The sequence below is a fragment of the Rissa tridactyla genome, chromosome 1 (genome assembly GCF_028500815.1).
Source record: "Rissa tridactyla isolate bRisTri1 chromosome 1, bRisTri1.patW.cur.20221130, whole genome shotgun sequence".
NCBI classification, from domain to species: domain Eukaryota; kingdom Metazoa; phylum Chordata; class Aves; order Charadriiformes; family Laridae; genus Rissa; species Rissa tridactyla.
Window position 1 is genome coordinate 37,985,807 of NC_071466.1, and position 25,722 is coordinate 38,011,528.

The window sequence follows — 25,722 nt, forward strand, 5'->3', positions numbered from 1 at the left end:
GGGACACAAACAATAACATGCAGAAAGAGTTTGGTTTTCAGAAGAGGGTATGAAATTAGGTGAAAAAAAAATCACAGATTTTGAAATAACTAATTTGTCTATTTGCTTTTAGCTGTTCATCACCAGAGTTTAGGGGTATAAAACTGATGTTACGTGCTTACATACCTCTGATGCACTCTGTGGGGTTGTTTCTGACTGTACCATATAAATTTCTCACTGAGTATTTATTAGGTTTTTGACTGAAAGACTTTTCAAGGAGCCTACGCATCCCCTGACACCCAAGAGGATATCTGGGAATCAGATGAAAGCCTGGCCTATCCATCTGGAGGTGTTGTTTCTCTCTGCTGGCCCTCATCCAGCAACACTGTCTTTCCTGGCAATTTAGCTCCCAAAACTACGCTACCATAACAAGTGATTATGTTTATATTGTGTAGAACAGGGGCTGCTGACAGAGTAATACAGTTTGAATCTTTTCTTTTTTATTACTTTAAAATTTGGGCACAAGGTGGATTGTGAACAATGTATGTTCTCTATTAAAAATATCACATTGCCTCTTTCAACATTAGCTATGCAGCGCCAAGAAACAAAGGAAATAATGTTAGAGGTCAGCATATATCCCTCACTCTTAAAAGGTTATCCCCTCCTCTATTATCTATTCATGTGGATGAAATTATATTTTCCTAAATCAGGAGGATTATTTCATGTCATTTATAGAACACAATAGGCGAGGAATTCCATATGTGGTCTGAAAACTATATAAAATCTTTCTTATATATATTTTTTTTTATGACTGAAGCGTACTCTTAAATGCTTCTTGGTTAGTTATTTAGTCTCATTAGTTTGATAGAATCATAGAATCATAGAATCTCTGAGGTTTCGCTTTAAGATCGCTTTCACGATGATCGCTTTAAGACCATCAAGTCCAACCATTAACCTACCCTGACAAAAAACACTTCTAAACCATGTCCCTAAGTACCACATCTACTCTTTTTTTAAACACCTCCAGGGATGGTGAATCCACCACCTCCCTGGGCAGCCTATTCCAATGTTTAATAACCCTTTCAGTGAAAAAATGTTTCCTAATATCCAGTCTAAACCTCCCCTGACATAACTTGAACCCGTTTCCTCTTGTCCTATCATTTGTCATCAGGGAGAAGAGGTCAGCCCCCATCTCTCTCCAACCTCCTTTCAGGTAGTTGTAGAGGGTGATAAGGTCTCCCCTCAGCCTCCTCTTCTCCAGGCTAAACAACCCCAGCTCCCTCAGTTGTTCTTCATAAGGTTTGTCCTCCAGACCCCTCACCAGCTTTGTAGCCCTTCTCTGGACACGCTCCAGCACCTCAATGTCCCTTTTGTAGCGAGGGGCCCAAAACTGAACGCAGTACTCGAGGTGGGGCCTCACCAGTGCCGAGTGCAGGGGGATGATCACTTCCCTAGTCCGGCTCACCACACTATTCCTGATACAGGCTAGGATGCTGTTGGTCTTCTTGGCCACCTGGGCACACTGCTGGCTCATATTCAGCTGGCTGTCAACCAACACCCCCAGGTCCTTTTCTGCTGGGCTGCTTTCGAGCCACTCTGCCCCAAGCCTGTAGCGCTGCATGGGGTTGTTGTGACCCAAGTGCAGGACCCGGCACTTGGCCTTGTTGAACCTCATACCATTGGTCTCAGCCCATCGGTCCAGCCTGTCCAGATCCCTCTGCAGAGCCAACCTACCCTCAAGCAGATCAACACACCCGCCCAGTTTAGCGTCATCTGTGAACTTACTGAGGGTGCATTCGATCCCCTCATCCAGATCATTGATAAAGATATTAAAGAGAACGGGCCCCAGCACCGAGCCCTGGGGGACACCACTTGTGACCGGACACCAACTGGATTTAACTCCATTTACCACCACTCTCTGGGCACGGCCATCCAGCCAGTTTTTTACCCAGCGAAGAGTACACCTGTCCAGGCCATGAGCAGCCAGTTTCTCCAGGAGAATGCTGTGGGAAATGGTGTCAAAAGCTTTGCAAAAATCCAAGTAGATAACATCCACAGCTTTTCCTTCATCCACTAAGTGGGTCACCTTATCATAGAAGGATATTAGGTTTGATAGGCATGACCTGCCCTTCACGAACCCATGCTGACTGGGCCTGATCACCCTGTTCTCCTGCATGTGCTGTGTAATGGCACTGAGGAGGATCTGTTCCATGACCTTCCCAGGTACCGAGGTCAGACTGACTGGCTTGTAGTTCCCCGGATCCTCCTTCCGGCCCTTCTTGTGGATGGGTGTCACATTTGCTAACCTCCAGTCAGCTGGGACCTCCCCGGTTGTCCAGGACTGCTCATAAATGATACCAAGTGGCCTGGCGAGCACTTCCGCCAGCTCTTTCAATACCCTTGGGTGGATCCCATCCAGCCCCATAGATTTGTGCACCTCCAGGTGCTGAAGCAGGTCCCTCACCGTTTCCCTTTGGATTACAGGGGCTTCATTCTGCTCCCCATCCCTGTCTTCTAGCTCAGGGGTCTGGGTACTCAGGGAACAGCTGGTCCTACTGCTGAAGACTGAGGCAAAGACGGCATTAAGTACCTCAGCCTTTTTCTCATCCTTGGTCACTATGTTACCGGCCCCATCTACCAGAGGACAGAGATTATCCTTAGTCCTCTTTTTATTGCTAATATATTTGTAGAAACTTTTTTTGTTGTCCTTGACAACAGAAGCCAGGTTTAGTTCTAGCTGGGCTTTGGCATTCCTGATTTTTTCCCTACATAGCTTCACTACCTCTTTGTAGTCCTCTTGAGTGGCCTGCCCTTCCTTCCAGAGGCCATAAATCCTCTTTTTTTCCCTAAGTGATCCACGCTATCTTTTCATTATAGGCATATTAATTAAATGTTGTTTATCCATCTCCTTTTTAAACAAACAAACAAAAAACTCTCTTGAAAATTAGTTCTGTTGGCATGGTTTGGGCTAAACAAGAAAGATACTTTCTAATCAGGAAATTCTGCGTTTTCCTGTGAAAATCCTTAGTCCTCTTTTTATTGCTAATATATTTATAGGCATATTAATTAAATGATGTTTATCCATCTCGTTTTCAAACAAACAAACAAAAAATTCTCTTGAAAATTAGTTCTGTCGGCATAGCTTGGGGTAAACAAGAAAGATCCTTTCTAATCAGGAAATTCTGCATTTTCCTGTGAAAATCTGGTCATCACAGCAGATTTTTTTGTAATGTCAAAAAGAGGAAAGGAGTTAGGGATGCTTTACAGTTTGCTCATGTTACAAGTGATTGAATGAAACATACAGGCCATTTCAATCAAAATAAATTTTGATTTCTGCGTGTGTTTTACAATGACGTCAGAAATCGCCATAGTAACTTGCATAAATAATTTAAATTTCAGTGTGATGAGGTACTTTCTCTATTTATAAAAAATAATTATTATAATGAACTGAACAGTATCAATGAACTGTTTATATCCATGCCCACAGAAATAAGATGTAGAGAAAATTTTGTAGTAACAGGTAATAACATTAGTCGGAGTGGTTACCCTAAGTGTTCTAGAAAGCCAATCAGTTGTATCCATATGCATTTATTCGATTCAAAAGTTCATCAAACACATCACAGAAACAAATAAAATTACAGTGCTCCCCTTTGGAAAGAAGTTTACAAAGCAAAGCCTGAATTTATTTCATTTAAGTGTATGCTTTTGATTTAGGATCTGTGAGGCTGTTGTCTCTCCCCATCATAAGTGGGGACCTCAGGTCTCAGTTCTTCTCTGGAGGGTCATTGTAGCCTAAAGGCACTTTACTCCAAAATTTAATGCCTCGGATCTCTAAAATTTGGCGGGAGGAATCAGGACCTTGGATTTTGCAGTTGGGATTGTCAGCACCGTGACAGCACTGCACAGGATCGGGCTCTCAGCTTTACCCTGTGTGAAGTCAATGGAGCTCCATATGGTTATAACAGTTTGCCCACAGGCTGCCTATTTAAAACTGGGGCCTGAATGTTATCCTATCTCAAATCAGTGGGGCTCTGCGTTGGTTCATTAGCTCACAACGTGCTGCCAATTTGAGGATTGGGGTTTTAATTGGAACTTATTTACAAGCTAAATTGCTGCTGGAACTATATTATTATTGTTATTTTTTATACTGGTCGGGGGACTTTAGGGAGAATTATGAGAAAGACCATAGGAGATCTGAAGAGAAGGCTGTGATGAAAAAGGGCGACTGGAGAGAAGTCAATCTTTTCTTCTCTTGTAACAGTCCTTCCCATATATCCACCTTGTCTTCTTTATCTACCTCCTTATTTGTGTTATGGAAGAAGGTGAGGCTAAAAAATTACCAGAAGAGCTACAGACAATAAAAGCAGATGTTGCAATTCAAGCTATAGCAGCTGTTTTTCCTTATACTACCTCAGCCACTAACTCAGTTTAATTTTTCTTGATTCAAGAGTTTCAGTATCCCACATCTAAGTAGTCTACTAGCATCAGGCATATTCAGATCACTCATTAAAGTAATTTCCGTCAAGGAGCTTCTGTGTACTTAGCCTTGTATCATCAATCAAATGCTGTCAGTCTGAGTCAGCCTCAGCTCCTGTGCTGACTCACGCTACCGATACTAGATGGAGTGAAGATGCCACAAGCACGCATTGGTCACGTCAAGGAAGAGAGTTGGAGAATGAAAATATTTCCACCTTGACATTGAAAATAAAGGTAGTTGAGTGGATTTGATAATATGGTAACAACCCTTTGCGTGAAGAAGACGACTGTTCAGGATTATGATTTAAGCAGAAACTGTGGGAACTGTAATGAAATAAAAAGCAACTGGGAATGCAATAGTTATGGAGATGAAAGGGATATGAATAGAGGAACATGTTTCTGGCATACCTAGAAGAAAAACTAAACTGAAACTTGTTGTTTTCCCCCTTTTTCATTTTATGTATAATTTAAATGTAATTGAAAAAAAATTAAAAAAAAAAAAAGTAAAAATGAAATAATATTCTCACCAGATTGCTACAGAGCTCGGGCGTGAATGAGAAAAACACGGTAACTACAGAGTTAGTGTGTTATATGTCCAAATGCTTATTTGGCTTCTCATTACATGACTCACATTTTTTAACTTTAGTGGTACAGCGGGGAGAAAGATGAAGAGCTTTTTTCTCCCTTCCTCCCCAGGCCATGGATAACCTAATGGACAAAGATCTTACTAGAAAGAAAAGAGAAAGGCAATTTGGGATTGGATGTCCTTGGGATGAGAAGACAACTGAAGTTTGGCATTTATATTGTTTACAAGAGCTTCATACCCTGTCTGGTTATAAATGAGACAAGTTTCACGAAAAGATTGTATGGTTCAGATTTCTTGTGTTCCAGAGAAGGACTGGGTATAATTTATCCAGGAGGAGACACATTCTAACTGGCTCCTGGTTATAAATGTAACAACAATATTATTTTAACGTTCAAAATATTTTATTTTATAGTTAATATTTATAATAAACTAATTTGAAAATAAATTTGTTCAATATAATAACGCTGGTTAATTATTTCAACAACAACAAACAATAAGAACCAAAAAACATAAGAGCATTGGCATGAGGAATTTGTAGACGTGCACCAAAAGACATTCAAAAGTCATGTTCTGTTCATTCCTTCATCTCTGTCGCTTTTAGTTGCACACACTTTTTTTAGTTAGGCCTGGATTGCCTCTTGTGCTCAGGTTCTGTTCTGGCTTTGTGATTTTCTAACCAGATTAGTTTAGCCTACGATGCGCTCTAATCAATACCAAATAACTGCACCCCCCAAAGAATTGTTTATTAAGTAGGAATAAGAGGATTGAAAAAAAATAATAATTGGGAAAATCAATTGTTGTGCTTCCTATTATGATATCTTTCTGGATAAATCATCATAAAAGAGGAAAGGGCCTTTTTTCATCTCTTTTACATTGTCACAATAGTGCCTGGGAGAAAATTCAAGAATCTGTCCCCATATTTAGGTACTGTATTTATGATTTTGTAGAGCTAGTTAATAAGCTAGGCATCTTTCCCTTGAAAATCATAAATAGGGGCCAAGTTAATTAAGTGTTATGAGGCAACAAGCCAAGGGTGGCAAGTTCTGCTGAACTTAATAAGATGAATTGGATTAGGAATGCTGGCAAATCTGCTAACATGATTCTCTCATATCTACCTACTCAAATATAGAACATTTGAGGACCCATTTCCAAACAATTCCAGTGACTGAAGTTGGGCACACAAGTGTATTTTTAGGAACTTCATTCAATATGTGTATGCTTCTATATGGATCTCTGGATGTTCATGTTAGGTTCCTCTGTTTTGAAATTGAGCTGTATGTGGTGTTTGGCAGTGTTTGACAGATGTATCACATTCTGTTAACTTAGTTGATTACTTTGATTATTTTATTGGACCCAATATATAGCTGTTATTTTACAACTGTCACAATTCTTTCCAAGATTGTTGCTTACAAACTTTCCTTTTGAAGTATGAAGCTGAAATTCTAATTATTATTTAGAGTTTTTTTCTTAAGGCTTTTTTTTTATTTGAATTATTTATAATTTACATGTTGAATGTTTTTCCAATTAAGAACAAAGCAGCAATTATTAGTTTCCATAGTTAACCACTTTGCAGTTATTTCTGACAGCATGGATACTGTATACACGCAGCAGCCAATTAAGACGACACTTAAAATACTTGCCAAGTGAAGATATTTTGCAGCAGATATTGCAGGTTAACATACTTACATGAAATATGTCTTCTGATTATGTAGCAGCTGAGAAATAAACAAGCCCATGGAACTAATCAAGAGTGGGAGATCCTGCTGGAATTTGGAAACTGAAGCTGTGCTACACCACTGCCCCTTTCTATCAAGTGACACACACCTTTGTCTAGGCTACGTGGTGACAAAAATTTACAGTTTGATATACAACAGAGGTATAAAAACTTAATTACTAAAAGTAGGTTAATTTGAATCCTATGTATTTGCTGAAGGCTGGTCACTGCAACTCCCCTTTCAGTGAGTGAAAATTAGACTCCTTCCTCCCCCTGACTAATCCATTTATGTTATGAAATTCCACGTGAAAAGTATGTCAATGAGGTAATGAGGTTTGAGGCTTTTTTTTTTTTTTTTTAATTTCTAATACAAACTTAGAGCTTCCATTTTAGGGTTGCATTGCTGCAGACCAAGAGCAGCTTCACTGAACTGAGTGGTCCCGATTCCCCTTTCACTGATTGAAATGAGTGTCACAGTCAGATCGTAATCATAGTCTTAGTCTGAGAGACTGTAAATTTAACTAAAATGTGCCCCTGTGACTGCCTAATCTGTCTCATCTGTCTCTTTGCTTCTAATGTGACATCCTGACATCCATCTCTCTTCCAGTAATGTGCTGTCTCTTGTCTAGCTTTTGCATTCCTCTCCAGAAAGCTGTTAGTGGAATAAAACTATTAAAAGCTGTGGGAAAACAACAAAGATGTCTCAGAACACTATTCTATCCTTCCCACCTAACTAACAGCACTTCTTCCATTACTAGTGCGTGGATTTATGTCAAAAAAAGAATTTGGTTAGCCAAAGCTAAAAATGGTTCCTCTGCTCCTTCATTTGGACAGCGAGCATGCAATTTATGTATGCCATTACTTACACAGCATCACAATACATGCAAAGCATTTGGTGTTGCAGAGGTAAGTGTCCAACCTGAGATAGTCAAGAGAATAAACTGAAGGGGCAATTGACAAAATATGACAGTACATCTAGGCAGGAGCAGATATCAGCTGGCTAGTGTATGATGAAAGCTTTGTATGTCTACTTATACATGATCAAAAGGTTTTTATGTAAAATAAATGTATATATAATGTAAAGCATTCATCAAACCATAAAAACTTGTTCCTACACAGTAATAGTCACCAGTAATGCTACCATTAAAGTTCTGTCTGTTCTGCTTTTAAAACTTAGGGGTAACAAAAGCAAGTAATGATCTGTTTTTTAATGTTTTTCCCTTTTCTCAATCTCTAAAGTTAATCAGAAGTATATAAACCCCAAGAACTTAATTTTAAAGATTGTTTTTGTGATTTTTTCTAGTAAGCCTTAAGTATCCTGGATACATGCGCATGTCTTGTTTTATGTACCTGACTGAATAAGTAAAAACATAACATTTGCAGAATGATTCAGCACACAAGATGATAACCAGAAGCTTCTTAAATGTTACATATTGTGAAATACACACAGTATACTAGTAACAATACATGCACCGTGACCCTTAACACATCTTAACTGAATTAAAACATTATGTATAGTATAAATTACCCAATATATTGTAAAAAATCATAAAATCATAGAATTATGGATATTGAGGACGTATGTTGGTCATTAGTCAGGTATCAATATTTCTCTAGTCAATATTTGCCTTACTTATGTGTATTTTAGTCCATGGGATAGGAAGTACGGGAGAGGAGAGGAACTTAAAGTTTCCAATAATTTACCATAGAATCAGAGAATGGTTTGGTTTGGAAGGGATCTTTAAAGATTATCTAGTCCAAATTCCATGCCACGGGCAGAGACGTCTTCAACTAGATCAGGTTGCTCCAAGTGCCATACAACCCGACTTTGACCCCTACCAGGGATGGGGTATCTACAACTTCTCCAGGCAACCTGTTCCAATGTCTTATCACCTGTATCGTAAAGCATTTATTACTTATATCCCATCTAAATCTACCCTTTTTCAGTTTAAAGTCATTGCCTTTTGTCCTGCCCTGGTAAAAAATTTCTCCATCTTTCTTATAAGCCCCCTTTATATACTGAAAAGACACAATAACGTCTCCCTGAGCCTTCTCTTCTCCAGGCTGAACAACCCCAACTCTATCAGCCTGTCGTCATAGGGGAGGTGCTCCAGCCCTTTGATAATTTTCGTGACTCCTCTCGACGTGCTTGAGCAGGTCCTGCCTTTCTTGTGCTGAGGGCTCCAGAGCTGGACGGAGTACTCCAGGTGAGCTCTCATGAGAATCACCTCCCTCAACCTGCTGGCCACACTTCTTTTGATGCAGCCCAGGATGTGGTTGGCTTTCTGGGCTGCAAGTGTACATGGCCAGCTCCTATCCATTTTTTCATCCACCAGTACTCCCAAGTCCTTCTCTGCAGGGCTGCTCTCAATCCATTCATCTCACAGTCTGTATTGAAACTGATGATTTCCCTGAGCCAAGTACAGGACTTTGCACTTGGCCTTGTGCATTGGCCTTGTGCATGAATTGCAATTAATGAGATTTGCATGGGCCCACTCCTCAAGCCTTTTCAAGGTCTGGTCTGGATGGCATCCCTTCCCTCCAGCATATCTACTGCACCGCTCAGCTTGGTGTCATCTGCAAGCTTGCTGAGGGTGCACTCAATCACACCTATGTCATTAATGAACATATTAAACAGTATTGGTCCAAGTATGGAGCCCTGAGGGACACCACTCATTACTGGTTTCCACTTGGATATTGAGCCGTTGACTGATACATCCTGGTTAAATTGAAACTTAAGTGCAACATCCATTTCTTTAAGTCATTTTCAGTTGCTGTTAATTTTCACTTTCTTCTGGCATTGTCAGTTAAACAATTCTCTTTATTTCACTTAAGGAAGGACTGAATTAACTTGCAAATGTCTCAAAGGTACAGAAAAGAGTCATTACTACTTCAAGGGTTTTTAAAGATACAGAGAAAATGTCACAGAAATGTAAAGTATGACTGTTATTTGTGCAGTCATCCAGCCCAGTGTTTAGAAACACCTGGGAACATTTGAATATAGTTAATGCTTTCCAATGAAATCCATGGATGAGTGAGTTTACTTTGGCAGAATAACTAATCATTTCAGCATATTTTTTTTTAGTGTTAGGCTGAAATGCATTATTGTCGTATCATCATTCTGACATTCTGTTGCAAAAATCTAGATGAAACAATTTTTGACCTAACCTTGGGAACTAATACTAAATTATATTCAGGCAAATGCTTTTACGTTTCTTTTTTGTGTGCTTCAATAAAGGTGTCAAAGAGTCTATTAGAAAATATTTCTTTGAGGAGTACTGTGCACTATCTCTCTACTCACAGCAAGACCTTAAGAGAATGACATCTAATTTTGTAGTGGTGTTTCTAGACTTAAAGATGTAAGTTATGTATAAAATAAGGTCAGTAACCACCCCTCCCTGCCAAACCACAAACTAAGCAACCAACCAAAACAAATTACATAGTGTGCCAGTATGCTTAAAAACAATGGTCTTCACAAGGATAATGATATCTTGTGGCCAAAAAGCTGAAAGTAAGTTTAAGCTTCTCTCCAATCAATTCGAGTGTAAGTTTCTCTGCCTATGAATATAGAGCATAAAACTGTTTTGTGTATTCCACCATACAATACAATTAGATTTGTTATCACTGTTAATGAACCTAAAGCAACTTTTATAGCTCATAAAGTCTCTGGACATTCTCATGGATGTGAAATACCTCATCCCATTTGTTTGGAAGCATTCAGATATTTCTGAAACAGTCACAGCAGTTGATTACACAACCCAAAGAAATGGCCCTGTTTCAGTACCAGGTTAGAACATCCCCAGTACAGTCAATTTTAAAGAACCAGTCAATGGAAGTTAAGATTCAAATTAACCACATCTCTTACCATTAAAATGAGTGGAATTCATTTGACTTGACTTTCTTCATCTAAAGTCTAGATGTTTACTTTGAAGTCACCTATTAAGAATACTCCTCTTTTACTGTGTCACTTTTTTTTCCCCTGTGACTGAGTAGAAGTCTAAATGGTTTAAATAAGTACATAGATTTAATATGGATAAATTTGGGGAAAATTAATCTGCCTTTTTTTTTTTTTTTATGAGTATGTAGGTTTACTTTCCAGTTTGAGAGACAACTCCAGTCTGAAAAGGAGAGAAAATTAGTGACCTAGTTAAGAGTTGTTCATATCAGGTACTTAAATGTGCTCTGAAACTTAATATATTGGATTTATGAAAGGAAAATACAATCAATACTTCTGGTTGGCTCAGGAGTCAGTCACACGACCTTAGTCAGCTTTTCAGCTTTACTGACATTTCAATGTGTCTCTCACTTTGATACAGAGAACACTGCACACTACCCAATAGACAAAAGTAGGTGAAAACTACAAATCTATAGAAACTACAAAATCTACTATATTATAAATCTTAAAGATTTTTTTTTTTTACAAAGGTGAATGTTTTCTTATATTTACATCAAAAAGCAAAACTTACACAGTAAAACAACAAGGGGAAGGGGAAGGGAAAGGGGAAGGGGGGAAGGGGAAGGGGAAGGAGGGAAGGGATAAAGACGAAAAGGGAGTGGGAAGGGAAGGGAAGGGAAGGGAAGGGAAGGGAAGGGAAGGGAAGGGAAGGGAAGGGAAGGGAAGGGAAGGGAAGGGCAAAAATGGACGAACTGAAAAACTTAAAGCAGACTGCTTCTTCTCTGTCTTGGAATCCTGTGAAATACCTGTGAAATACCTAAACTGATATATTAATAACAATAGTAGTGGAGTTTTAGAACATGATTTTCCAGGCCATTCGGGTAAAGTTTATCAAAATATATGAGCGTAGTACTTAGCAGGATCCAAGAGTAGCAGCAATATCTGACAAGTGGCTTTGAGTATGACTGTGCAAAGAAGTGACTGTTTGGTTTCTTGATATAAGAGACAAACAAATAAAAATTATGTTTAAACTAAATAAAAGCCACTTTCATGATTTCTTACCAAATTGGAGAATAAGCAGTGGTAGCAATAGGGAAATAATTTTATTATTTTCATCTCATCTTATCTCATCTCATTTCCATGTATGCCGTTTAGACAGAAATTGCAAAGTCTGATTTTAACTAACATTCACAAAACAAATAACTGGGGAAAGGAGACATTTTCATCTTCTGTTTTTCCAGCTAGGACTAGTGATTAGGGCACCTCTCTAGGACATAGGAGACCCAAATTCAAGTTGTTCCTTATTTCAAATCTTAAAAGATTATAGAAATTTAAACAAACAAGCCAACAATAACAAAAAAAGAAGTCTTCTGTTTCAAATGTGAGAGAAAATGCTTTTCTTTCTCCTTTGTTTATGTCTGTAATTATATAACAATTACTATTACAGTTGGATTTTTTTGTTCTATTGTTATGACTAGGATGTTGATTTGGAATCTGGTTCTTTAAGGTTTATTTATACTATAAAAATCTGATCAGGAATTCCTTGGACACCAGTAACTAATTCTTAAAGATTATGCTGTACTAACAGATATATGTAAGATAAGTTTTCCTCAGATAGTCAAGGGAATGCAGTTTAGTCTTGAATTCTTATAAGCTTGTGCAAATAGGAGAATAGCATTGGAAAAGCTAGTCTGTCATTGCTAGTTTTACGTATCAATACTGTGAAACATTTCCAACAAAATTTGTTTAGTGATTTGAACTTCAATTTGAAAGTGTTTTCTGGTAGAAGACTGACATATTTTTTTTCTACTGGAAAATAACCACAACCCTAATTAAAGGGGAAAAAAAAAAAGGGTTGTAGAAGATTAAGAAACAAAATACAGCTGTCTGAGACACAGAGGAATTTCTACCAAATGTGTACAGGAGTAACCCACCCAAGGGGCCAAAGAGAGAATTAACTGCACATCCTAAATCCTAGTCACATTTCTTAAAGCACTTCTGAAAGGTATTCAAAAACTATGCAGTTGAAGCTGGTTTGAGAAAATATGTAGAACTGCTTACATTAGATCATTAAAACTGGGCAATTAGAGAGGAGTAGCTACTTCCATCACTTTAAGGGGTACAAAGAAACCCTTTCACAGGGTTTGTCATTTAAATTGATTCTTATTTAGCAAAGTTTACTAATTTTAATTTGATTATTTTAACTATTTAAAAAGGATTAGAGTCTACTCCAAGACGACAAATTAAAAAAAAAAAAAAAAAAAAAGGAGAACTAGAGAGGAAGAAATAAGAAAGAAGAGTAAAGAGACGAGCACTCAGGGAACCTGAAACCTGAGAGGAAAATGGAAAGCTAATGAGAAATATTGAATGTTTTTTCTCTTTTGTCTAATACAAGGGATATTTTCTCCTACTACCACACCTTGTAATGATCCTAGTAGTGACCTCCAGCTTCATGTCACATTTTTTGGTGTCTGGTAATATTATAAGGACAAAACCAATGTTCTCTCTCTTTAAAATTAAAGTTTACCCACTCTTGACTTGTGTCAAGACTTGACATAAGTTGCATCTTTAGTTGATGGTGATCAATATGAAGAATAAAAAATAATCATGTAATTATCAAAATAGATTTGACAGAAATTCATTTTTCCAAACTTTTCTACAGGTCAGAAAATTTGTAAAAAAGCTGATAGTGGTAGTTATTAATTTAGCAGTCCACAAAGAGTCTCTTGATAATCCTACATTAATACAAGGCTTGAAGCTTGAAGTTGTTGTATCTTCCAGAATCTTAGAAAACTTTACTGTGCGAAAACTTACATAAACTGCTCATACCTACAGATATATATAAAACCTAACAACTAACTTGGACACAACAACATAATTGTTAAAAAAAACCAAACAAACAACACCCAACCAAACAAGAAAACCCCTCAGAATGCACATTTTTGTCTGCAGCACTCAGCACTTTCCAAAGACTTTCTGTCAAACAAAATTACTTTCCTATATATGATTGGAAATATACAGAGATACACTCAGAATGTGTCCTGAAGTAACCTGCAATTTTATTCTCCTTTTGAAAACTTTTGAAATCCCTCCTATTTCACACCAAAAATGTCATAGAGATCCAAAAACCCCCTACGTTAACTACAAACAAACATCTCTCAAACAGTTCATCATGCAAAAACAACACTGAGATTTTCATCAAACATAGCAGGCTTCTTGATTTTACAGTCTCAGGAAGAAAACAGTTGTCTGATTAATGTCTAGAACGGAACTTAAGTCATTGCATCTGTGACCTGGGTCAGGATTATTCTTAATAATCACAATTAATTTCTACAGAGCAGCTTGTCTACAGCAGCAACAACTGTTCCTTTAACTATCTACATTTTGGCAAGCAAGTGCAAACAGAACAGATTAATATTTGCATTACATTACATTTGAGTTACAGCACGAAAACTAGGAGCAAAGTCAGTCCTAATGAGCAGCTTTTGTGTTATTTTCCTCTATAGATGGATCTTTGCTTGAATGTATGGCTTTCTCTTTTCTCATTGAAGACCTTTCAATCTGTCAATAATAACCTCGGCCAAATAATCCTCCCAAAGGCATGAGAGTTTTCTCCTCATCTTCAAAGGGGAAACACTTTCAAACTATTTAAAGTAAGTGGAGATTATGTGGCAGGTGTTTTGTTTATTTTTTTTAAATAACAGTAGTTGCTTCATGTTTGGCCAAATCTTGCAAAATGGGTTCAATAATTAATTAGTAAATAAAATCCCATTGGAGCCAAGGTTGGAGTTCTTAAATTTAGATGCCTGCAGATTACACATCTCTATCTGAGCCGATCACTCTGAGCCCTCTTCATAGCCCATAGAGAGTAATAGGAATTTTCAGGTATAATTCACATCATCAGCAGTGAATATATGTGAATATATGTGTATGAACTGCGCCATACTGTTTCTGTCCACTGACTACAGTGGATACTGTACAGGGGCCAAGCATGACTAGCTCAGATATAATTAGTAAGTTAGGCAAGATGAATCCCATTCTGAATATTAAGAACCCTCTTCATTAGAAAATTATGTCAAATTGAATGTCATTGAATATGAAATGAACAATGAAATGGGCTGATTTCCATTCTACCTTCTGTCTAATTCTGTATAAAGCTACCACTATTGTATTTTATTGACTTATATCAGATTCACGAAATGCAGCTGTGTCATATACTTCCAGTATGTGGATTGAGTGAACTATAGACTGTAGGCAGCTAAAAATCTGATGTCTAATTCTCATCTAATAATCCTAGGCTTTGTTTATAGTTAACAAACACAAATAGCTTCCTTCAAAGAACGATTCATCAGAACTATTTCAAGGACTACAAAGGAAATGCAGAGTGACTGTCTTTTAGAAACCCAATTAAGGAAAAATAAATCCCAAGTCAGTCATATTAATGGGATAAGAAATGCATTATCAGATATTATTGAGATTCAATATAATTCTCTTTACTGAAGAATGGAGCTTTTTCCAGCTTGCATATGCATTTTCTGGCTATTTCTGAAAATGAGCATTCCCCCCTCCATTATCCAGTCTCACCAACGCTGGATCCCCCTTCGATATAGACTCTAATTGCAGCAGCAGTGTAATCACTGCTCTTCAATACAGGCAGTTCAAAGAGTCAAAGCACTTTCTTGGGCTTTTTCCTTCTGCGTGTGGTGTGACTATATACATAATAGGGTGACAAAATAATGCCTACTAAAATAGAGACATAGATAGGTAAGTAGATAGATCAATTGATTGACAGATTGACCTAAAAGGGGCTTAATTCAGTCAGATCATAGTTTAAATATCTTACATTAGAATAAAAAAGTACAAGTTGGCAAGATAAGCTGTATCTCTAGATCTTCTTTTCCCATCCTTTCACTCAACAGTTTACCTCTGATTCCTTTGTCCAAATATCTCAGATCTTTATTCAGCATAGTTTCTCTCTGTTTTTCCTTTCATTACTTTCTTTAATACCTGTAGATTATTACAGTTGGATTACTAATCTTCCAATGTATGTTTTATGATGCAACTGTGAATTGTTACATGAGCAGTCAACAACCAAGACAAAAATGATGTTCTAACAAATAAGCTTTACTAGACATATTTACAATTTATGGAAGACTAAGCCAGGACAGTTGATCAGACATCCTGGGGCTGTTGAGAGTTTGGAGACAGTATAATGCAGGACTCCGTGTATTTTCAGCATCTTCAAGTAAAAAATACACATTGTTCACATATCCAAAGGTTTTGTCCATTCTTTGTTCTTGTCAGAGTTTTTTCAGTTTTCCAGTTCATTCTTTGAGTTTTTAATGTCTCTACCTGTTGCTTTTTAGCTGCTGTCCGTAGGTAAGATTTCAGTTTTACATCTAAGAACCCTTAGGTTTTCTCACTTCCCCTCATTATATATAAGGTGTTTCAAATAAAGGAGTGGATGACTTCATTTTGTCAGCAAGGTTCAATCATGGATTATCTATGTTAATGTTGTTCATAGCAGCTATGAGCTAACTGGCCTATAGTATCCCCGAGACATTTCCTCATGTTTATAATTAATTCATGAAGCAAACAAAACTCTCTTTTTTTCCGTCTTGTCATACCAGTACATTTTATATCCTAAAAGCATTGCTTCATTTTTGCTTTTTACTCAGTAAGTTTAACAGTTAGGAATCTGTTATGAAGTTATCAATACCAACTTTTCTTCCTGAAAATAAATACATCTTGTTGGTCTCTGTAGGCTACAGTTCAAAATAATAAAAAAAAAAAAAAGTGATTTGAGATTTACATACATTCCATTAAAAAATACTACACAATTCTTCTCTTCATAATCACTTGCTAACATTTCTCACTGTGAAAAATATGCTTGTCTTTTGCTTCTTAAAATCTTATTAAAGTTCTCACACGCATATGTTGTTGGCATTGATCACACTAACACAGTGTCTAGTACTGGCAGATCAGATGATATTTTTGCAGCAATCATAGAAGCATGTGTATGATTGCTAGCTATCTTTGTCCTTAGTTTATTTACCAGGAACGTGCACAATTTCCAATGCTGAAGTCATCAAGAATCATGTCCTACTCTTAGGCTTTTGATGTGTAAATATTTTTTTCTTCTTACTGAAATAATTTCCATACTTTTATATTCCCATTTCTACAAAGAACTATGAGTTCATCTCCCTTTAGAGACAAAAAACCTGGTCTGGTTTATTTTACTTCTATGAGTATTAATGTGATGCACAATTTAAATCTCTTGAATGTATCTCTGTTGCTCAATAAATACAGGATTAGCATTGCTGGTAATGGGCCACAGATTTTTGTTTTACTAAGCCACAACACAGTGGTGCCTCCCAGTGAAGACATTGACATGCTGATAACTTTCATGTTTCTCACCCTCATCTGAAATCATCAACCTTAGGACCAGAGGACCCTGAAAACAATAGATGCTAGAAAGTTTTTCTTGTATAATCGCTTTTACCTGTTGCATTGTCAGAGATTTGTTTTGCATTTAGACTAAGAGAGATAGTATCATTGCAACTAATAATAAAATCTCTACTGTATTTTTGTTACAGTATAAATACTCTTAATTAGACTAACAATAAAGTCTTGGTTTCCCATGTACTGTGGGTTCTCCTCTTTGCCCATAAGAAGATTTTGAGAGTAACGTAAAAAACTACAAATATGTGGTTGACTTTCCACTGAAAAGTTAACTACTAGAAGTTTTAGGGAGATTTGTGTAATATGTTCAAATCCTTGCCAGAACTGAGAGTGGAAGTATCAGACTGAATGTCAGTTTTTTAGATACTGACTTTACACGAGCTTACACTCACCACTATTGGAAGGTTGGCATCCTGTCCACTTGTCAATGCCATCTGAGAAAAGGAAAGGGGAGGGAAGACCACAGGAAGAAGAGGGAACGCTAGTACTAGGGTCTGAACCTTATTTTCCCAACTTGCATGAAGCTAGCAATTTTAACACTGACATATTATTTGTGAGGTCTCCCATATATGAAAATAAAGAATACAATACATACAAGCTGGCAGATGTTATTGCTAGACCACTCTCCATCATCTTTGAAAGGTCATGGGGAACAGGAGAGGTGCCTGAGGACTGGAGGAAGGCTGACATCACTCCAATCTTCAAAAAAGGCAAGAAGGAGGACCCAGGGAACTACAGGCCGGTTAGTCTCACCTCTGTCCCTGGGAAGGTAATGGAGCGACTCATTCTGGATGTTGTCTCCAAACACATAGAGGAACAGGAAGTTATTGGAAGTGGTCAACATGGATTTACCAACGGTAAATCATGCTTGACCAATCTGATAGCTTTCTATGATGTTATAACTTGTTGGCTGGATGAGGGGAGAGCCGTAGATGTCATCTACCTTGACCTTAGCAAGGCTTTTGACACTGTCTCCCATAACATCCTCATTAGGAAGCTGAGGAAGTATGGGCTAGTTGAGGTGACAGTGAGGTGGATCGAGAGCTGGCTGAGTGACAGAACTCAGAGGGTTGTGATCAGCGGCATAGAGTCTAGTTGGAGGCCTGTAACCAGTGGTGTGCCCCAGGGGTCAATACTCGGTCCAGTTTTGTTCAGTATATTCATTAATGACTTGGATGATGGGACAGAGTGTATCCCCAGCAAGTTCGCTGATGACACCAAACTGGGAGGGGTGGCTGACACTCCGGAGGGCCATGCTGCCATCCAGCGCGACCTGGACAGGCTGGAGAGCTGGGCAGAGAAGAACCTAATGAGGTTCAACAAAAGCAAGTGCAAGGTCCTCCACCTGGGGAGGAAGAATGCTAAGCACCAGTATAGGTTAGGGATGGACCTGCTGGGAAGTAGCTCTGAGGAGAAGGACCTGGGGGTCCTGGTAGACAGTAAATTATCCATGAGCCAACAATGTGCCCTTGTTGCCAAAAAGGCCAATGGAATCCTGGGCTGCATAGGGAAGACTGTGGCCAGTAGGTCGAGGGAGGTCATTCTCCCCCTCTACTCTGCACTGGTGAGGCCACAACTGGAATACTGTGTCCAGTTTTGGGCTCCCCAGTTCAAGAGGGACAGGGAACTACTGGAGAGAGTCCAGCGAAGGGCATCTAAGATGATTGAGGGACTGGAGCATCTCCCTTATGAGGAAAGGCTGAGAGAGCTGGGACTCTTTAGCCTGGAGAAGAGAAGGCTGAGGGGAGACCTTATTATGGCATACAAGTATCTAAAGGGTGGGTTGAGGGAGGATGGTGCCAGACTTTTTTCAATGGTTCCCAGTGACAGGACGAGGGGCAACGGGTACAAGCTGGAACATAGGAAGTTCCGATCAAATATCAGAAAAAACTTCTTTACGGTGAGGGTGGCAGAGCACTGGAACAGGCTGCCCAGGGAGGTTGTGGAGTCCCCTTCTCTGGAGATTTTCAAGACTCACCTAGATGCAGTCCTGAGTGATGTGCTCTAGGCAATCCTGCTTTAGCAGGGGAGTTGGACTAGATGATCTCAAGAGTTCCCTTCCAACTCTGAAGATTCTGTGATTCTGTGATTCTGTGAAAATACAGTATTAACAAAAAATGAATGTAGAACTTGAGGTCTACTGCATATCACGTTTAAACCACTATAATAGGCTGCTGTCCAGAAGTCTCCCATAAAACAAAGTAAATCTGATAGATTGATTCCTTCGCCAAGCTCCTGACTTTCACAGATGGAAGGACTAAGTTACTTCACCTGTTTCTGGTGATCATAATTTCACTTTCTCCCTGTGTATCAGGTGCAAGTGCCCAGATGTTGGCAGCAGGGGCTGCCTCTGTGAGACACAGCCAGTTCCTGCCAGTTCCTGCCAGCTCAAACCAACCCACTGCTGGACACAGCTGAGCCCCGCAGCCGGGACAGTGGCACCTTGGGGAAAATGTATTTAGTAGAGGGAAGAAAATTCCAGATGGAGAGAAGAAGAGGGAAAAAGAAAGAGTGAGAAACAGCAGAGGGAACACCGAGGTGTGAGAAGGTGGTGCTCCAGGGACCTGAGCAGAGATTCTCCTGCAGCCGGTGGAAAAGGTGGATATTTTCTGAAGGACTTCAGCTCATGGGGAGAACCCAGATGGGCCAGATGGGGCATCTATGGGAGCAGACGGATGGTCTGAGCAGGAAGTAATATCAAAGCGGAACCCTTGTCTACTGATTACTGCCCCAATCCCTCCTGTGCCCCTTAATGGTGGAGGTTGGAGGAGTTGGGAGTGAAGGAATGAAGTTGAACTTGGGAAAGGGAGGAGGAAGGGTGGGGTTTTAATGTTTGTCTTTTTGTTTCTTACTACCCAAATTGATTTTAATTGATAATAAATTAAATTATTTTTCCCCAAGTTGAGTGTTGCTCCTAATGGTAGCTGGTAACTGATCTTCCTGTCCTTATCTCATCCTATTTTCTCACCCTTTTCTACTGAGGCTGTTCTGAGCCTGGCCCTCCTCCAAAGCTAATCCACCACACCCTGTTCTCAAGGGAAACAGGACAAGGCATAAAAACATATATAAACATATAGAAGAGGGGAAAATGGTCCAGTTGCCTTTTATTGCTCTCAGGAGAGGTACGAAGGCCCTGAAAGTGTGCGCAGCAGCTCCAGTTCTGTAGCTAGCTGCACAGAAGGTGACCAAATGGCATCTATAATGTTTCTTTCAACTTCACAAGAAGATGGTTGAGTACCCGTTTACAAATGGATCAGCCAAGGGCATTCCTCAACAAGATAAAAGAGTGACAGTGAAACCCAGACTTCTGGATGTGTAACAAGAGGCATTAAACACCTTATCATACATTTCCACAAGCTAAATCTAGATATTATCATTGCTGTTCCCATAGTAGATGTTGTAATGATCATAACTGAAAAATACAGAGTTATTCTGTAGAAGTTTTTGTAATGTTGTAAGATAAACTTCACCTAAGCTGTTTTGCTGATTTAGCAGATCTCATTATCCCTTCTGGCAGGCAACCAAGATAATTTAGCTAGGGTTCCGTCCCTTGTACATCTCCAAAGATTGTGCATTCTACTAGGTCTGGCTGGAATGGAGTTAACTTTTTTTCATAGCAGCTAAATCACAACAGTGTTTCCGCTACTGCTTAACAGCCCTTGCACAGCATTAAGAATTTCCTCTCCCTCCGCCATTTCCCTGACGAAAGCTAATAGGCTGGGGGTAGGCAAGAGGTTGGCAAAGGACACAGGAGGGACAGCTGATGCAAACTGACTAAAGGGATATTCCGTATGATATGATGTTCTGCAATAAAAACTTAGAGAAAAGACAGTGGGAACGGAAACACTCATGGTTTTGACATTTGTCTTCTCAATTAACCATTACATATGCTGAGGTCCAGTTCCCAGGAAGTGGTTGGACATCTGCCTGCTGATGGGAAGCAGTGAGTTAATTTCTCTGTTTTCTTTGCTTTCCCTGTTACACTGTCATTATCTCAACCCTCAGGTCTCCTCGCCTTCCTTCTATTTTCTTCCTGTGCTGCAGGAGAGGGGAGGGAGCAAAATGCAAGGTGGGTGTTTGGCTGCTGGCTGGGGTCAACATACCTCATGTGTATACAGTAGATAGACCCATATGTAGTAGGCCCAACATTTCCCAGAAGCACTAGTTTTTTTGCACAGCAAGAACATATAAAGTTAATCTCTTCTTACTGTTTCTGAGTACCTGAGATAAGGTCTCTAATTAATTGAACAATTCATCTAGAACTCTACTCAATGTTTGAATTACTCCAAGTGCCTTTTGGAAAGGTCAGATGAATTATCTTGGATGTCAAGATGTGGCTATAGTTCTGGTTTTCAAACAGTATTGTATACTTTACAAGATAAAGTGTACTATTGTAATCCATTGTCTAACATCACTTTTTATAGTTTATGCATTAAGCTTCAGGAATGTGAGGCAAATCAGCTTTCAAGATAAAGTCAGTAATACTCAAACAATACTGAAGTTTAAATGGAAAGACACAGGAATTAAAATCCGACTTTTTCACAACTTGTAGGAGTGTAAGAGGGTTGACTGGTCCTCAAGGGTATAGCTTTCAAAATATTATCTTTAGTTCTTTATTAGTTATTCTTTGCTTTAAACTTGTGAACGTTTATGACCACAATCTATGTGATCTGCAGATTTCTGCTGGGAGTCCTTCCAGGACACTTGTCTTTCCCCCTAGTCCCACAGAGAACTTAGTTTACTAGTACTGTGCTCTGAGGTTCAGAAAATGTGGGCGTAATTTATTTGCCTGATTTGAACAGATTGAATCTTACTCTAAATATGTGGGTATTTACATACAATTAATAAAGCTATACTGGAACATAATTAATAAAAATCTTTTAAAGAATTCTTTTTAGGGGATTATGAGTTAAATATGTCTAAATGATTAATCTCAAAACATACCTGTGTGCATCCTATGATAAAGCTGACACAACCTACTTCAAAGACGGTGGAGAGTGAAAGGAGAGGGGAGAAAAAAAGAGGAATAATTTTGTAGAGATAAAAAGACAAGTGTGTGCAATGACTAGTCAACTGAGACAATGCTGACATTTTAGGAGGACAGCTTCTGAGGCCTTGAGCCAGATATTCAGAGGAGCGAAACATCCACAATTTCAAATTATATCATTAGGAAATGAAGGTACGTCACTGTGAAAAAGTCCAGACGAAGGAACCAGGACTTTGCAGTCCTTGAGATGATCAACCAAACTGTGCCATACTAGAGCTGCATTTTCATTAGAAAAACAAAACAAAATACACATTTGGCCTGTATGAAAGTGTAGTAGAGCAATTATACAGGCTGACAATTCAGCAATGACCACTGCATTAATGTTTTATAGGCAGATGTCAAGGCATTCTAATTTTGAAGGAAAGATGATACCATCTAGGAGTCAAAATGAGTGCAGTGAAAAGGGAAAACAGGTGCTAGAGATAGCCAAGCATGTGTTAAGGTTGGTTTGTTAAAGCAAACAAGCAAACAAACAAAAAGTGGAAAGAAAAAAAATAATAAAATAAGGGTTTAAAAGCATCCTGTGGGAAAACATAAGGATGTGTATTGCTTTTGTATAATAAGAGTAGTGACCTGCAAACTAGGTCAGGGTCTAACAAATGTTACATCAGTGGAGAACACTTGGACGAAAATAACATTTGGATGTTTCTGAACAAACAGCAAATAGCTGATGAAGAAATTCAAGCAACCTCATCATCAGCTCTCTGGGGACTTGACCTTGGAAACAGATCCATTGGCCCCCTATGACCTCATCTTCTTATTTATCTTCTGTGACAGTTTGGAAATCAAAAAATGAGCCTTTACCTTGAATCGTTTTACTAAATGCTCTTTTATCCAGCTTGTGTCAAAATGCTTTATTGCATTCTATTTTTTTAGTTCCTTGTCATAAGTTCTTCTCTGTACAGTCAGTGGTTATCAAATGGAAGGTTTTTACAAAGATTGGTTCTCAGCATGAAGCCAAAGATGTGAAGGAGACAACATTGTGTGTAGCTGTATTTCTTCAAAAGATAACATACACACAGAATATTCTGAAACAGCATATTCTGGTCAAGCGATGGAGTGCTATTGATGCTAGTACAGCTCTGTGAAAGGAATGAGTAGTGAATACAAATCTTTAGCAATGAAATAATTTCTATTCATTCCAGTTCACTTTAGGTGCTCACATTGTAGATATCTACATATGAGCAAATTGTCTAGATGCTCTTCATAGTCAATAGGGAAAGAAGTACATCTAGACTATAATTCATCTGTCCTCCTCAGTTGTACAGTGTCCCTTCCTTTCTCAACAGCAGTTTATTTGAACTGTTCATATTGAAGGAACGAGCCTAAATGGTTGGGCTGTACTTCTGTGCACAATACTGCTTTCACAACTGCACTTCTTTCTGCCATCTAAGTGACAAAGAACAAAGAATAATCCTTGCTTATGCTTTCCTGCAAACAGAATTGACTGACCAACCTTATTTAATAATACGGATAACGTCTGCCTCCTTTTGTTCCTTTGTAAATCAGCAGAACTTAGTTGAAATGCTATAGCTTTCAGGATTTTAAAGCAAAAAAAGAAAAAAAGAACCAAACCCCTACCTTTAAATTCTATAGCTCAGTGACATCTCTTGGACTTGCTAATAGAAAAAATATTGCAGATGGGAAAAATTAATTTTTTAATTTTTAATTTTAATGCTTTGAAAGAGTTAAGTGAGTTATTTTCAAAGCCCATAAGAGAGATATCAGCTCTTCTGTTTTATACAAAAGCTTTTCATGTCACTTTCTGCTTACTGGTCTTTGATAAGCTTCTCTAGTTGACTTTGGCAGTTCACAGTCCTTTACAAGCAAAGAACAATACACCTTCTGTAAAGCAGCCAGTGGCCTTCACAGCAGCTCTTGCACTATCAGATTCAAGATAAACACCAGCAGCAGTTCTTTAAAGCAAGGAAAATGTCTCAATGTATAACACATCTGTGGTTCAGTCCTGCAAAGTTGGTTTTATGTGGCTAACACCACTTAAACTGAAGGGGTATTTCCATGGCAAGAGCTCTAAGCTGAAAGTGGAATCAGGCTGCGTTGACCAAATCCATATACCAGTAAATTGTCACAAAGTCACTGGCCATGTCAATGACTTTAGTTTATCACAAACAAACAGAATAAAAAATGTTAAGGAAGAGATTAATAAAAGGAGGAGAGTGCTGTTTTTTTCTTGCATACTCATCTTGTTATTTCTTTTACTTTTCCTTCTCCCTATCATGTTCCAGCTATGTCTCTATAGATTGTGGATCCAGTTACATTGGTTTGGTTTATGAAGTTGCGAGTTGCCAGCTGCTGTGTAGGAACTGCCTGTGTATGTGCTGTAAACCTGTAACAAATGCAATGTAATTCGGCTTGCTGTAGCACATAATTGAAGCAGTATAAAAGGCATGAAAATATATTAAGTTTTTCAAGGACTAAAAATGTTCACACACAAAGAACTGTCATGGCTTATGTGATGTGTGGTAACTTGTTTACCTGTAGTAGTTTGACAATGTGCCTGAACTCCAGTACTGCCTTATTCTGAATTTTTTGAGTTAACTTCCCTAGTATTTACTTCCCCACAAAAATTGTTAGTAGACTGTCATCGTCAATACTTGATTTAGTGAGTTTCCTTTCAAAAGCTGTAGGCTACTTCTGCATGTCCTTGCTGGAACTGGATCTGTGTGTTGCTTCCAACCTTTCAGCTTCCTTTGGTATTCTTTGAAATTGCTGAGGTGTTTCCATTGTTTGTTAATGCAGAATGTGCATGTTGTTTCATACGTCCCACTTTCATCTATCCTTGCCAACCACAAAATTACTCTCCTTTCTTTCCACGCTTAGGCTATAATTTCAACTAATTCACCAGCATTAATTTCTTCATGGAACAGAAAAACCGTCAGAAATCTAATTATTTTCAGGGGTGAAGAAAAGCTTTTGAACTTTGTAACATTAAGACATATAGTACATGTCTTATTTGTCCTATCATATGCACTACATGTCTTTTTTTTTTTTTCTGGTACATATTTCCTATTTTTACTCACCTTAAATATGCTGTAAACCCTTATGTTGAACAGATGAGTAAAGACATAATTAGATGAGATCTTCCATTCAAATTTGAATAGTTTGTGAAATTAATAACTCATTCACAATTCACCACTTTCCCAGTGGAGCCTGGGTGCTTCTGTAGTTCTCTAGTGTAAAGCAGGCTAGATCAGATAAATTATTTTAACTTGTACTAAAATGCCTCACAGAGCTCATTTGTTCAAATATCACAACACAATGGGAGAATGGTGACTTCTAGTCAGTGTAAGTGGTCACTCAAATTGAATCAGAAGAGCATCTCTTGCCACACCAAACTAGTCAATGTGAAATGGTGAGGTTGATACTGCTAGAGATGTCATTATGTGAAATTTTGTGACAGATATACAACAGGAAAACACCTAGTTTTTGTTAAAGTCACGAAGTAAACTAAAACAGGCCTCCCTTGTATCACCGTTCATGAGTGTTCACATCTAAGGAGGAACTGTCAACTCCATTGAGCCTGACTTCTTTCTAGAGATTAC